Below are 14494 nucleotides of genomic sequence, written 5' to 3' on the forward strand. Positions count from 1 at the left end.
CCACCCAATTTCGGGGAGTACTGGTAATTTCATCCCATGATAGGGTGCTTAAAAGCTGCCTTTCGTGAAGGGTGAAGGACGCTGGCGGCATGATGTAACGTAACGTGGGCAGGTTGCACCGATAGCAAGAGCAAACTCTAGCACACGACCGAACACCAGCAAACACGAGCAGTTGTTTCCTTCCTCCATGCGAGCACCAAAACAAACGGATTTAATGCAATTATGCTCGGACTGTTCAGGCTTGCTGCAGGGGGCAAAGTGGTTAAAAGTGAGCTCAAATTAATAATTATTCAAAGCACTACTAACACGCTAACATGATGACTTCGGGGGATCTGCATGTGACATTTTTGTAACATTATTTGAAGTATTTATTACAAATAGCTTCTATCTTTTTTATTGGATAGCCATCATCATCATCTGCATGTACGTCTGCCGATACGTTCGACGTATGGGCGATACGTACAGCTAAAACGTGTTTTGCCCGGTGTCAGCCGAATACGCCTACATCAATTTGCACGCATGCACAGTAGGCGTCCGATACGTCTACGTCTGTACGTCTCCGGTAAACGTCATACGTCTCCAGTAAGCTAAATCTCTCTACCTCCTCCGTCAAACGCCGGCGCGACGGAGGCGACGGAGGAGGGAAAAACCGGCTGTTAGTAAGGTCTCATTCTCACAGCCGGTGCTCCTCTCCGTCGCAGCGGCACCGGCGGGAGACACCGCACGACGGTTGGAGCGACGCGATGTTCTAACAGAAAGGGGCGCCGGACACCGTGAAACCTGTTCGGGCGGGGCCTCGCCGCTCCCTTGTGACTTTACGTCAGAGTGCCTTTTTTTTTTTTTTTTTCACCTGCAAGGAAAAAAAAAAAATATGCGGAGTTGGTGGCTGCCCTTCCTGCAGCGGTGAAAGTCTGGTGCTTCGCGGCTGTATATATAAAAAAAAAAAAAAAAGAAGAAGCGTGCTGTCTTACGTGCTCTAGCAGCAGTTTGGAGCTATAACGCGTTTTCATCTCAGCTTCGGTAACGGCACAAAGACCACGCGTACTGTGCCAAGACAAATGAGTATAATTATAGCAAACCATGTATTAAACCGCAGAAAATTATGCTTACTCCAATAACATTATTCTTCACAATCAGCACAATCAAAGAGAACATAATTAACTATTCTATCAATAAAACAATTGTTCGCGACATGGCAAGATGGTTATGATACAAGCATTTAAAAATCAAGTTAAACTGGCACCGATTGAAATAATACCGATAATATCGATCGGAAGTCGATGTTAGCTGTGACGTCCTGCATATTGCAAAATGAAATAAAATCGGCATTTTTTGTCAGCCTCTTGTGCTTTGGGGCTGGAAGGCACTGCCATATTAGCTTCAGTAGCTGTATGCAACTGCACAGTTTACTGCAAAGCGCCGCGCGTACAGGACGGAAGCAAATAGGTACAAATATAAGAAGCGAGCATTAAAGCGTAGTTTAAATGCACACTGTAGTTATATTACTCTTGGTAAGCAGCTAAACTGAAGAAACACAGAAACATGAGCTCTCGTCAGAAATTTTGAGAGTGCTCTTAAATCGTCATGTATGAATTAAGTTATATGATTTTAAATAATATCACACTGATATGCTGTGAAGCAACAGGCGCAACGCCTTCGCACTGTTCTCGCAGCTCAGCGAAACATAAAAAATGCATAAACATCGATAAATGTGTTGTCAAGAATTTATCTCCTGCACTTCTAGAGTGCAGCGATCGTAAGTGAGAATGCGACGAAAATTTTGTTACGAATATTGTACTGTAGCCTCAGATGAAATTTTGCCTTATGCGCAATGGCGCCTCTTGTTGTCCAAATGACTGAATTTTTTTTTCTTCAAGTACGATTCTTCCTTTATCAGTGACGCGGTTTACAAATGACATCACAATAACACATTGCAGTTGAGGGTCACGGGGTTATTTCGCTTGGTAATTTTACGAGGCGCACTTGGTTGCTATGGTTTGGTTTGGTCCCAAAGCGACTCGGGCTGTGAGAGACGCTGTAGTGGAGGACTCTGGAAATTTCGACCACCTGGGGTTCTTTTACGTGCACTGACATCGCACAGCACACGGGGGCCTTGCTTTTCGCCTCCAGTGAAAAGCGGCCGCCGAGGCCGGGATTCGATCCCGCGTCCTTGGGAACAGTAGTCGAGCGCCGTAACCATTGCGCCACCCCCGCGGGGTGCACTTGGTAGCTATCAAAACACTTGTTTCGGGGGAAACGTCTCGATTGCAAAGCCTTAGTTCACGTTGGAATACTATAGGCTGAAGAATCTGCAAAAAAGTGCTCGTTCAGCAAGCTCCAAAAACGACTAGTCAAATAAGACTGCTATCAATACAAGCATTGTTCACCAGCAATGAAAGGTTGCGGTCGGTACCACCATTCATGATATTAAGGTAGCACTTAATATTTCGCTATCACCGGCAAGTGCTAATAATGCGGCTTCAAAACTTGTGGCTTCCTCTTCAAACACAGCTTCGTCACAGCTTAAAAAAAAAAAAAAGGGTTCTCTGTCTGGCGGGTACATTGCGGCCTTTTCCTGCATTTCTTTTCCCCATTGATATGCTTTTTCTTTACTTCCTTTCTTAGACCTCCTCCCCTTGATGATGTTTTCTTGCCGCGCCATTTATCCACTGTTAGCTTTTTTTTCTCTCTTTTCTTTGTTCAGCTTTCTTCTCTGCTGATTTCCTCACCTCGCCCATTACCTCTTTGTTTCCCTTCTTCACCTGTACGGCAGTCATTTCGACTTCTTCGCCTGCCTAGCCAACAGGTTTTCCGCCCATCCAAATTCTTACTGCCCCTAACTTTTTTTGCCATTCCGTACTTGTTTTTGGTTCTGGTTGTGTCAGTATAATAGCGCTTAGCTCAACTTGTGAGCCACGTGCTTTACATGATTTCAATTTGTCAAGGACCGGTTTTCCGTTTGGATCGGCTTAGGTTTGCAAGAAAAACTACCAGCTTAACAGTTTGCAACGAGGTACTGTTTGCGTAGCTCCGAAATGAAAGGAAGTGAAATTTCAAATCTACTACTTGAAAATATGAAATATGAATTCCCCGTCTCTTATATTTCGCATTTAGTGTCGCGACTTCTCGCAGCAGTTCAGAGTTGGAGCGCCTTCTTATCTCAGCCTCAGTAAAAACACCGCGCGTACTACGGAACAACAAATGGGTACGAATGGGTACGAATATATATCAAGCCAATATCCAAGGTCAGCATAAATGCGCACTTCTATAATATTGTCCCGTCTCGATAGAACGCCAAGGAGGACCCAAATATAGGACGGGTTTAATAGTTAACCAGGACGAGTCATGCCCTCAAACTTCCTTCTCTTCCATGCTCGCGCTTGTGGGGCCAGTCATCATCTTTGGCGTCGTCTTCTATGCGGCATTTGCCCCCCTCCTCATGAAGCATCGTCCCGATGAGCATGAAAGGAAGTAGGAGGCCAAGGTCAGTCCGAGTTGTACGGCTTCATACGTAAAACGTGGACGACGTCGGCTTGTTGCTGGCGTCGCTTTGAGGTCGACACCCCGTCTGGCGCCACCTCATAAGTGACGTCGGTTAAACGTCGCTGAACAACGTAGGACCCGAAGTATCGCTGCAGTAGTTTTTCGGAGAGTCCACGGTGGCGAATAGGCGTCTAGACCCACACTTTGTCGCCAGGTTTGAACATCACATGTCGGTGTCTATGATTGTAGCGTCGTGCTTCACGCTCTTGCTGATTTTTGATCCGCACACGCGCTAGTTGGCGAACTTCCTCAGCACGCTGAGCAAATTCCTCGGCGTCCTGATCGAGATCATCAGTGTCAGCACTCGGGAGCAACATTGCATCCAGCATAGTTGTTACTGGTCGCCCGTGAAGGAGGCTGGATGGTGTCATACGAGTGGTGTCTTGGCGTGCCGTATTGTAGGCAAACGTGACGTAGGGAAGAATTTCGTCCCAATTCTTGTGGTTCACGTCGACGTACATACAAAGCATGTCTGTGATGGTTTTATTGAGGCGTTCCGTCAACCCATTGGTTTGGGGGTGATAGCCTGTAGTTTTACGGTGACTGGTACCACTGAGGCGGAGAACGGTCTCCAAAAGTTCGGACGTAAATGCAGTTCCTCGGTCAGTTATAATGAGCGCCGGAGCGCCATGCCTCAGGACAATGTTCTGCACGAAGAATCGAGCTGCGTCGGTGGCGGTACCCCTTGGCAGAGCCTTGGTCTCCGCGTAGCGGGTTAGATAATCGGTGTCAATAATTATCCATTTATTCCCGGCTGTGGACGTCAGAAATGGTCCCAGGAGGTCCATGCCGATTTGCTTAAAAGGAGTTGTTGGCACTTGAAGAGGGTGAAGTAAGCCAGCTGGTTTTACAGGGGGTGATTTACGGCGCTGGCAGTCTATGCACGTACGTACATAATGTTTCACTGTCGCCGGCAGTTTTGGCCAGTAGTATCCGTGCTGGCCTCCAGGCAACGTGCGGGTGTAGCCTAGGTGACCGGCGGTTGGCTCGTCGTGACACGCTTGCAAAACTTGACTGCGGAGAGCAGATGGGACGACGAGTAGATGACTGTTTCCCAAGGGCGGACGTTCTTGTAAAGTACGTTGTTGCGAATAAGGAATGAAGAGATATTACTTAGGCGAAAATTTTAGGCGCAACCGTAGTTCGTTTTTCCAAGAAATCAATAAGAGGGAGCAATGGCTGGTCTTCTCGCTGCTGTTGGGAAAGCGTTGCGTCATCTATGACACCTAGAAGCGCACTGTCTTCATCGGTCATAGTGGAAGGTTCGACCAGCGCTCGCGAAAGGCAGTCAGCATTCGTGTGCTTTTTTCCAGGTTTGTAAATAACTGCCATGTCGAATTCTTGTAATCGAAGGCTCCAACGCGCGAGTCTCCTTGAAGGGTCCTTTAAATTCGTCAGCCAACAGAGCGAGTGATGGTCGCTAACGACTTGAAAGGGGCGAGAGTACAAATAAGGGCGGGACTTCATAACCGCCCATACCACTGCAAGGCATTCTTTTTCGGTTGCCGAGTAGTTCGCTTATGCTTTAGATAGGGTCTTGCTGGCGTAAGCAATTACTTTTTCCACGCCATCCTGCCGCTGCACCAGCACAGCACAAGCCCACGTCGCTGGCATCCGTATGAAGCAGTGTAGCGTCGTCGTCATCAAAGTGCGCCGGGAATGGTGTTGTCTGTCAACGCCTCCGCAGCTCATTAAAAGCTTGTTGCTGTTCTTCACCTCAGCAAAGACAGCATTGTTACGCGTCAGCGAAGATAATGGTCAGGCAACTCGTGATAAACCAGCAATAAATCGGCGGTAATAGGCGCAAAGACCCAGGAAGCGCCGCAATGTCTTTGTCCGTAGGTGTTGGGAACTTGGCGACTGCGGAGAGCTTTTCAGGATCAGGCCGGACACCTTCTTGGCTAATGACGTGACTTAAGAACTGCAGATCCTCGTAACCGAAGTGGCACTTCTCGGGTTTTAGTGTAAGGCCCGCAGATCTTCTGACCTGAAATACAGCTAGCAAACGGCGTAGATGCTCTTCAAATGTGACCGAAAACACAATCACGTCGTCAAGATACACCAGGCATGTTTGCCACTTAAGTCCCGAGAGTACAGTATCCATCAACCTCTGAAATGTTGCTGGTGCTGAGCATGAACCGAACGGAAGCACCTTAAACTTGTACAATCCGTCGGGAGTGACGAATGCTGTCTTTTCCCGATCTCTCTCGTTTACTTCTATCAGCCAATATCCACTTTTCAAGTCCATTGATGAGAAATAACGTGCATTTCGTCGGCGATCAAGGATCGTCGATGCGAGGAAGAGGGTACACGCCTTTTTTAGTTAATTGGTTGAGCTTGCGGTAGTCTATGCATTTCGGCCACCTCTCTAAGCATTTCGGCCACCTGGCGTCAAATGGCTTCACGTTTTTTTGGAGCCACACGGTAACGATTTTGTCTAATCGGGCAAATCGAGTAATCCGTGATGATTCGATGTTTTGTCAAAGGCGTTTGGCCGATCCGCGATTCGAAAGCAAAGCAGTCTCGAAATTTATCTATGAGATCCAAAAGACAGTCCCGTTCTGAAGAAGACAAATTTGGACTCACATCGACGATGGTTACGGGCGTCTTGCACATTGCAGTGAGAAGCAGTGCTGCGCATTTGGGAGGCTGTCGAAAAAGGCCACAGTTATGCCTTTCAGAATTTGCTGACGCTCAAGTTTGTCAGCAGCACTTCGATCTGCCCATTGGTCAAGTTGACTAGCCCTCGAGCTATAGAAACACCTCGGTTTAGTACCAGGGCGACTGCCCTTTCGGCGATGCCATCGCCAGTATGGGCCATGTCGAACTTCACTTAACAAGAGAGCATGATCGCGGAGGTAATGTCACCGCCTCATTTGCGACGCGTAAGGGCATCAGTGGTACTTCCGCATAACCAAGGTCTTCATGATTGTTGGTGAAGGCAACGACGCTGTCACGAATGCTGATTACAGCCCCATGAAGACGCAGAAAGTCCATGCCCAAGATGAGGTCTTTGCAACAGTCAGGGAGAATAACGAAGCTGCCAACAAACACTACGTTTCCTATTCCTATCCGGGCAGTGCACTTCCCTGTCTGTGCCAGTAGCTCGCCCCCAACACTTCTTATTACTGGCCATTCGGTTTTTACTTTGCGCAGCGTGTTAGCCAGTTTCTGGCTAATAATTGAAAAATCCGCCCCGGTATCCACCAGAGCATGTACCTCCAGCCCATCGATGGAAACGGCGAGGTCGGCGCTAACAACGTTATCTGGGTTGCTCGTCTCTTTCGGCATTTGCGGCGGAAGTACGGCAAGGTCGGCGTTGTCAGCTTCGTCGTTGGGGCTGCTCATTTGGTGCGGCATTTTCGGCGGTAGTGCGGCAGTGTCAGAAGCACGGGTTGTCGGCAGTTGCGGTGGTGGTGAGGGTTCTGACACTTTTCGACTGTGTGCAACCTCCCCTCGCGAGGTTGCGGCTGTTAGTTTCCCCGGTGAGAGCTAGGGGACCGCCGTCCGCTAACGTCAGCATTGCCACGACGCATCGCCGAAGAATAATGCTGTGGCAATGGAGAGGAGCGGCGGCGGAAGCCTGGGGATTCGGTTTTCCTGCTGACCGGAAGGCTGTCCTCGGTTTCGGCAGTGTCAGCGTCGAAGCGGCGGCGAGCAGAAGCAGGCGGGAAGGCCTGCCCCTCTTCGCGCTAGCGGCAGTACCGATATACGTGGCCAGGCTGTCCGCAGTTGAAATAGAGTGGCCGGCTGTCATAACTGCGCCACCTGTCCGTTCGGCGTGGTTGTGAACGCCTGGAAGGCGCCCATTGAGGCCCCTGGAAGAATCGCGTCTCCTGACGGCTTGGTGAGCTCGGTGGGGCGTGGTCCGGAGGCGGGCGACGTAGGACCGCGGCATAGCTCTCAGATTGCGGCTCGTGATAAGGTGCAGGAATGTTGGCCGTGTAGTTGACCGGTTGTGGAACGCGGTATGGTTCGGAAATGGTTGCCGCGTTGTCGACTGGATGAAACTCGTTGCACAGGGCAGACGGTGATAGGGAGCACCGAATTTCATTCCTTCCCTATTGTAAAAACCAGCGTCTCCAGTGCGAAACAAGTAAGATTTTCGCGCTGGTTTTGCACTGGATCTGCTGGGCACGCTGGAGGTCTGCGATATTCACTGGAGCAGTAACGGGAAGACACTGGCTGCACTGGTGCGATGGGAGAAAAACGCTGGGATTAGACTTTTGACGCTGGGTGTGTAGCTGGCATCCGCGATGCACTGGGATAAGCGCTGTATGTGCACTGGGGCCGCACTGGTTCCAGTGCCCCAGTATAGCCGGTGCGGCCTGCGGCGTCAGCCGGAGTAGCATCCCTCAGGGGCCATCAGGGCAACAGCGTACTTTCAATCGACCATCAAGGGGCATATGAAAAATATGGTTCAAGCAAGCGCTTTTTGCTGCGAAGTCGTTGCGTATTTGTAAGAAAACAAAGGCAGTATCTTTTTTCTAGAGTTTCCATGTTTCGATAGGTCGTTTCGAGCGTTTCGAGAGCGACAACGATCGCCGCGCCTCGATCTCATGAGAGACTGATGATTAACGCACTACTAAAGCTGGAATTGAATAATGTGGGCTACCATGCTTAACCAACTTCACAGCTGATCTTAAGGGCACTCTAACACAATTATTACTGCCAAAATGTTCAATGCGGGCTCAATCGCAGGCGCAGCTTGAATGAGGGCCTTTGATGACGGAGCTTTCGTAACCGTAATTCGCTGCAGCTCCTCAAGAACAGTTTCTCTAATCATGTCTCGAAGAGTGGTTTGATCTGTTGCAGTCAGCGCCGCCGCTGTCGTCGGGGCACAGCTGACAGGTCGGTTGTACTGGTGGCATCGATCTTGGAGGGCTCGATCTATAGCCGTAGCGTCTTTAATGAACTCACTCCCGCTTTTAAGTGGGTTGCGTACTAAGCCGGCAAACACCTGCTCTTTGACACCGTGCATGAGATGCCGTAACTTCCTTGGCTCACTCATATCAGGGTCGGCACGGCGAAAAAGGCGAGCCATGTCTTCCGCAAACATAGCCACGCTCTCATTCGGCTTCTGGACACGCACTTCAAGCAGGCGCAGCGCATTGTCTCGTCGATCATTTCTCGTAAAGGTGTCTACGAGCTGGCGGCGGAAGTCATGCCATGTGGATAAGCTGGCCTCGTGGTTTTCAAACCACGTTCTAGCATTATCCTGAGGGGCAAAATAAACATTGCAAAACTTGTGATCTGCGCTCCACTGATTAATCTTGGCCATTCGCTCAAACAGGTCAAGCCAGTCCTCGACATCTTCAAACGCTTCCCGCGAAAGCACTCTGGCACCTTGGTGTTCTGAAGAGTCACCGGCGTAGGGTTGGGATGTGCCATGGCTTGGCAGACCTGGTGAACTTGGGCGTTTGAAGAGTCTCTCGGCATATAGTTGTACTCCGGGGCTAGGCTTAGAAGGCGGCGGCTAGCGCGATGGACAGGCGTGTCGATGTCTGGAATCCGCTGTGGACTGCCGGAAGGAGTCTTATGCATACCCCAGCGCGCTCCACCAGCGTCACGTCTCGATAGAACGCCAAGGAGGACCCAAAGGTAGGACGGGTTTAATAATCAACTAGGACGAGTCTTGCGCTCGAACTTCCTTCTCTTCCAGGCTCGCGCTTGTGGGGCCAGTCATCATCTTTGGCGTCATCTTCTATGCGGCAATATTATCCACGGCAGTCAGCGAAATCTAAGAAATTTATAGGAACACATATAATTAACTCCATCATCAATAAAAAAATGGGTCGCCAGAACTTGCAAAATTTCTTTTAATACACCCATTCAAACATACAACTGAAACAACGTAAAGTTTTGCAGGTCATGTTTAGCTGCGACACCCGGTGCATCGAAAAAAAAAAAGAAGAAACGGTATCTGTTGTCTCTTGTCAGCGCGCGCTTCGCGGGGCACCAGCCATGAGCGCAACCCACGCTTTTTTCCTTTCTATGCTCGCGCACCGCCGTGTGCATGCGAGCCCGCGATGGCCGTGCCGGCGTGAAACGCAAGCCCTGACGTAGAGTCACGTGAGAGAAGCGAGCGCGCTCACTGGTCCGTCATTCGGGGGGAGGAGTTCATCGTTCGCCGGACTGGCGGCACCTTGGAGCAAAACCCCACGGCGCCGGCCACCCGATTTCGGAGAGTACTGGCTCCTCCGGCGATCACCGGCGTGACGGAGGCGACGGAGGAGAGAAAAACCGGCTGTGAGAATGAAGCAGGTGGGTATAGGGAGCCTACATATATGTTGTGCCCTATACCTTAGGTGGGTATAGGGAACCTACATGTTGTGCCGCGGCGCTCAGCTTAGGGTGGTGACATCTCATGCTAGGGTTGCCTATTTTGACCAAAAACGACCGTCAAGCTTAGTGGGCCGCCATTGTGGTCCCCAGCATACGAGTGGCACGCTTTATATATATAGAATCAGGCTGGTGTAAAATGAGAATTTGGCCTTATTAGCTGATTAGCAACCTTATGTGCTTTTTTTTGGGAGGATCACAGCTTTATAATTAAATAAAAAAATGTTTCTTATCAGGAAATATTGTTTCCCGACAAATTGTTTTAATTTTAGTGTTACTTGGCTGATGAGAATCGTGGGCAGACGTGTACAGAGTGCCCCAAGAAGTAGTTTTATTTTAGGTTCAATACCAGGTAGTAACCGCAGATCCGGACCCTGAAAAAGAAATAACAAGAAGAATAAGATTGGGATGGAGCGCATTTGGCAAGCCCTCGTAGATTATGACTAGCAGCTTACCGGTATCGCTCAAGAGGAAAGTATACATCAGTTGCATCTTACCTGTACTCACCTATGGGGCTGAAACAGGGTGGCTAACCAAGAGTGTTCTACCCAAGTTGAGGGCAACTCAGAGGGCTATGGAACGAAAAATGGTAGGGGTAACATTAAGAGATAGGAAGCGTGCAGAGTGGGTCAGAGAAATAACTCAAGTTACTGACATTCTAGTGGAAATTAAGAAGAAGAAGTGGGCATGGACAGGACATGTAGTGCGAAGAGAGAATAAACGATGGTCGCTTAGGGTAACAAAGTGGATTCCAGGGGAAGGAAAGCGTAGCAGGGGGTGGCAGAGAGTTAGGTGGGCGGATGAGGTTAAGAAGTTCGCAGGGGTCAAATGGATGCAGCTAGCACAGATCTGGGTTAATTGGAGAAATATCGGAGAGGCCTTCGCCCTGCAGTGCATATAGTAAGGCTGATGATGATGATGGACTACGTTTGTTATATCAATGGTAACTTTGTATCGAACATAATTGCAGGAACATTATTGTAAGTACTAATTTTCGGCAGTTTGTTAATACTTATACCGAGTACGATTGCACTGCACTAATAGCCAGTTTTAGTTAATATAACCTTCTCAGTTAATTGCGATTAGGAATTGAATTTTAATCAACAATGTCAAGTCAGATATCAAAGGAAAGCTTATATAAAGTATTATTACTAATTACCAGACTTCGTTAACCGTTGTTAATTAGTTAATTGTGATTAAATTTTGAACTTTAGACTACAGTGTCGTCACATATCACGAGAAAGCTTATGTCGATGACAATTCCCGTATACTACTTACCTGTCTTAATATCCGTTAATTAGTTATTCTGTAATTAACATTATATCATTAGGCGACAACGTGACGCCGTATATCACGGGATAGCTTATATCGAGTATAATTGCAATGCCCTAGTTACCAGTGTTAATTAACAGGCCTTGATTAGTTAATTGTTAGCTACAATTGAACTTCAGGCTGCAATGGCAATTCATATCACGGGATGGCTTATCTGAGGTACAATTCCAGTAGGCAAATTGCTGGCCTTGCTTAATCGCCGTTAATTAGGTAATTACAAACCACCGGTCCTAAATAATATCCGTTAGTTATTTGGTAATTAACATTTAACCATTAGGCGACAACGTGAAGCCGTATATCACGGGATAGCTTAAATGAAGTATTATTTCAATGCCCTAGTTACCAGTGCTAATGAATAGCCATTCATTAGTTAATTGTAAGCAACAATTGAACTTCAGGCTGCAATGATAAGTCATACCACGGGATGGCTTATGACGGGTACGATTCCAGTAGACAAATTGCTGGTCGTGCTTAATAGCCATTAATTAGTTAATTAATTGTGATCATTTAATTTTTAGACTTCATCAAGTCATATCGTGGGATAGCTATTATCGAGTGCGATTGTAGCGCAATCATTGTCTGCCTTTTTTTAGACCCGTCAATCAGCTAATCGTCGTTAACACAAATACGTATCATGAGCCATGTTTATGAGTGAATTATGATTACACAATATTTACTCTACTGGTTAGAGTATGCTACATTTTTAAATGCTGTGTCATATACTATGTTGCATGTTACAAGAATTATTAATTTTGATTATGGCTACCAGTAATGATTATAGATAATGGCTTTGCAGACTCCCCACCTTGCAGTATATGCTACTTTGCAATACGCTGTCAAGCTACCTCGCATTGTGACTGTGAATCCTCTTTTTTCTAAGTTTTCATTGTTTCATTAGTTCAGTTGCACACTCTAAGTTTTTTCTTGAGCATTACCGCACATCCACTGTTCACTCTTAGCGTTTTGATACCTTTGAAACACGTACCATGCAGTAATCAATTTTCATCTTTTTTCAATTGTTTTAACTATATAATTGATAAATTGCGCTCTCGAATTTTTTTAATTTGCCTCATCAAGCATTGCTTTTTCATTCTGAGCGTTTTGACTCCTTTAAACCCCCTTTTCACATTTTTCGATTTCTTTCAATTATTTCAAATAATTAACTGAAATATATATATATATATATATATATATATATACATGAAGGAAAGAAGCCAACAGTCGGCGAGGCCAAGGAAAGCGTTGGGGATGGTACTTTTTCTTTCTTTTTTTTTTTTTTTAATGTTTACTTGGATAATCACAGAAATTAGTATAGTAATCTGTTTAGGGGAAATATAATTAGACACAAAGTAGAAGAAAAAACAACGTGCCGATGGTGGGATCCGAACCCACGACCTCCGAATAACGCGTCCGGTGCTCTTCCAACTGAGCTACATCGGCCGCTGTCCCCCCTGCTACAAAAGGACATCCCACGTCCGCCGCTATGGCTGAGGGTGGCGCTGGTGAACACTCTCAAGGTTCCTATACAGACAACATAAATACCCAAGAAAGTAGCAGGGGGGACAGCGGCCGATGTAGCTCAGTTGGAAGAGCACCGGACGCGTTATTCGGATGTCGTGGGTTCGAATCCCACCATCGGCACGTTGTTTTTTCTTCTACTTTGTGTCTAATTATATTTCCCCTAAACAGATTACTATACTAATTTCTGTGATTATCCAAGTAAACATTAAAAAAAAAAGAAAGACAAAGTACCATCCCCAACGCTTTCCTTGGCCTCGCCGACTGTTGGCTTCTTTCCTTCATGTATTATAACGAGCACCCTCATTTCCCCTATATATATATATATATATATATATATATATATATATATATATATATATAAATAAATATAAATATAAATTTTATTAATTGGCATAATCAAGCAGTGGCTTACATTGTGAGCATTTTGACACCCTTAAACCCACTTTTAAATTTTGTCGTTTTTCATTTTTATTTCACCAATTGTTTATCATTTCTTAATACCTCATTGCTTATCATACACCAATCATCCATCACTAGAACCACAAATTACCATGATAGAATTTTTATGCAACCCCCGGTTATTTCCGACACTCGTTGCAGACTACTACTACTGCTACTATTACTACTACGGCAACGGCTTTTCGACGAAAGGAGCTGTTATCACTTAATATTGTTACGAAGCGGCAAGCCGATGAAGACAGGAGACAGAACATGACCGATGACGATGGTAGATGACGTTTAATGAATGTTCGCGGGCCTAGCGCGAGCGCTCCTGCCCGCACCACTGCCCGCTTCTTCTTCCTTGTCGTCCGTAACAATATGCACCGCAGGGCGCAACTAAAATTTCATTTCAGAAATTCGGACCGCCGCATTGTACGAGCGCCGACTTTCTCCTGCATGCAGAGCGCCCAGCTGCACCAGTTCAATTGGGGACCAAAATGGCGCCCCTAGCTCAACTGGCAACACTGGTGTTAGCGGGCGGCGGCAAGTGCCCCATTAAAGGATGGCACCACCCTCAGCCGGGCGCCGCGGCCCAACATGTAGGCTCCCTAATCGGGTACCAGGCGCGCTGCCTCAGCCTACCAGGCAGCTATAACTGAAGCCGCTGACTACAAGTTTCAGGTTGTGGTTTGAGTCTTGGACTGGAAGCGGCGCACGTATTTAATGCTTCTCGCTTGCGAAGGCTTCTGGTAAGTTAACGCAACTTGGAGTCAGGGGCATTCCGCGTACACACAGGGAAACACGGAATTTCTATTCTAACAACAATTAAAGCATAGACTTTTATTGATGTTAAATATATTTGTAATTTTTGGAACAAAGTGAAATGCCTGAGTTGTATTAGCATGGATATATGTGCTCTTTATGTGCACTGTACACTTACTGAAAAGTAAACACTCACACGCAGTTTTATTTTTATATTGTATATGCGAACGACACTCCTTTTATAACGAGTCGGTGCATAATTAATCAAAAACAGCGCAACAACGAAGATAAGGGGGTAGAAAGAAGACGGGACCAGCGCTGACTAGCAACTGAAGATTTTATTGAAAAGAACACAGATATCTACTCCAGTCACAACCAAGAGCACATATGAACAGAAAAGCACTGATACCTGATAACCTGAAACTTGACAATCAAGATACCGCAGTTCACAGTCATGAATGAGAACAGATAGTGTGCTAACGCATATGTGTCGCGGTTTTTGTGGATGTGAAATGCCTCGCTGATTTCCCTGGTTATTTTATCGCGGTGCTTG

The 14494-nt window shown here is 46.9% G+C and overlaps 1 non-coding gene across 1 annotated transcript; it reads left to right on the forward strand.

The window, feature by feature from the left end:
* Positions 1-12785: 12785 nt before the first annotated feature.
* Positions 12786-12858, forward strand: TRNAT-CGU (transfer RNA threonine (anticodon CGU)). The gene has a single exon. It is a non-coding gene; the product is annotated as a tRNA-Thr (tRNA).
* Positions 12859-14494: the final 1636 nt, after the last annotated feature.

Source organism: Amblyomma maculatum, chromosome 3 (assembly GCF_055883805.1).
Source record: "Amblyomma maculatum isolate TAMU_Amacu chromosome 3, ASM5588380v1, whole genome shotgun sequence".
NCBI classification, from domain to species: Eukaryota; Metazoa; Arthropoda; class Arachnida; order Ixodida; family Ixodidae; genus Amblyomma; species Amblyomma maculatum.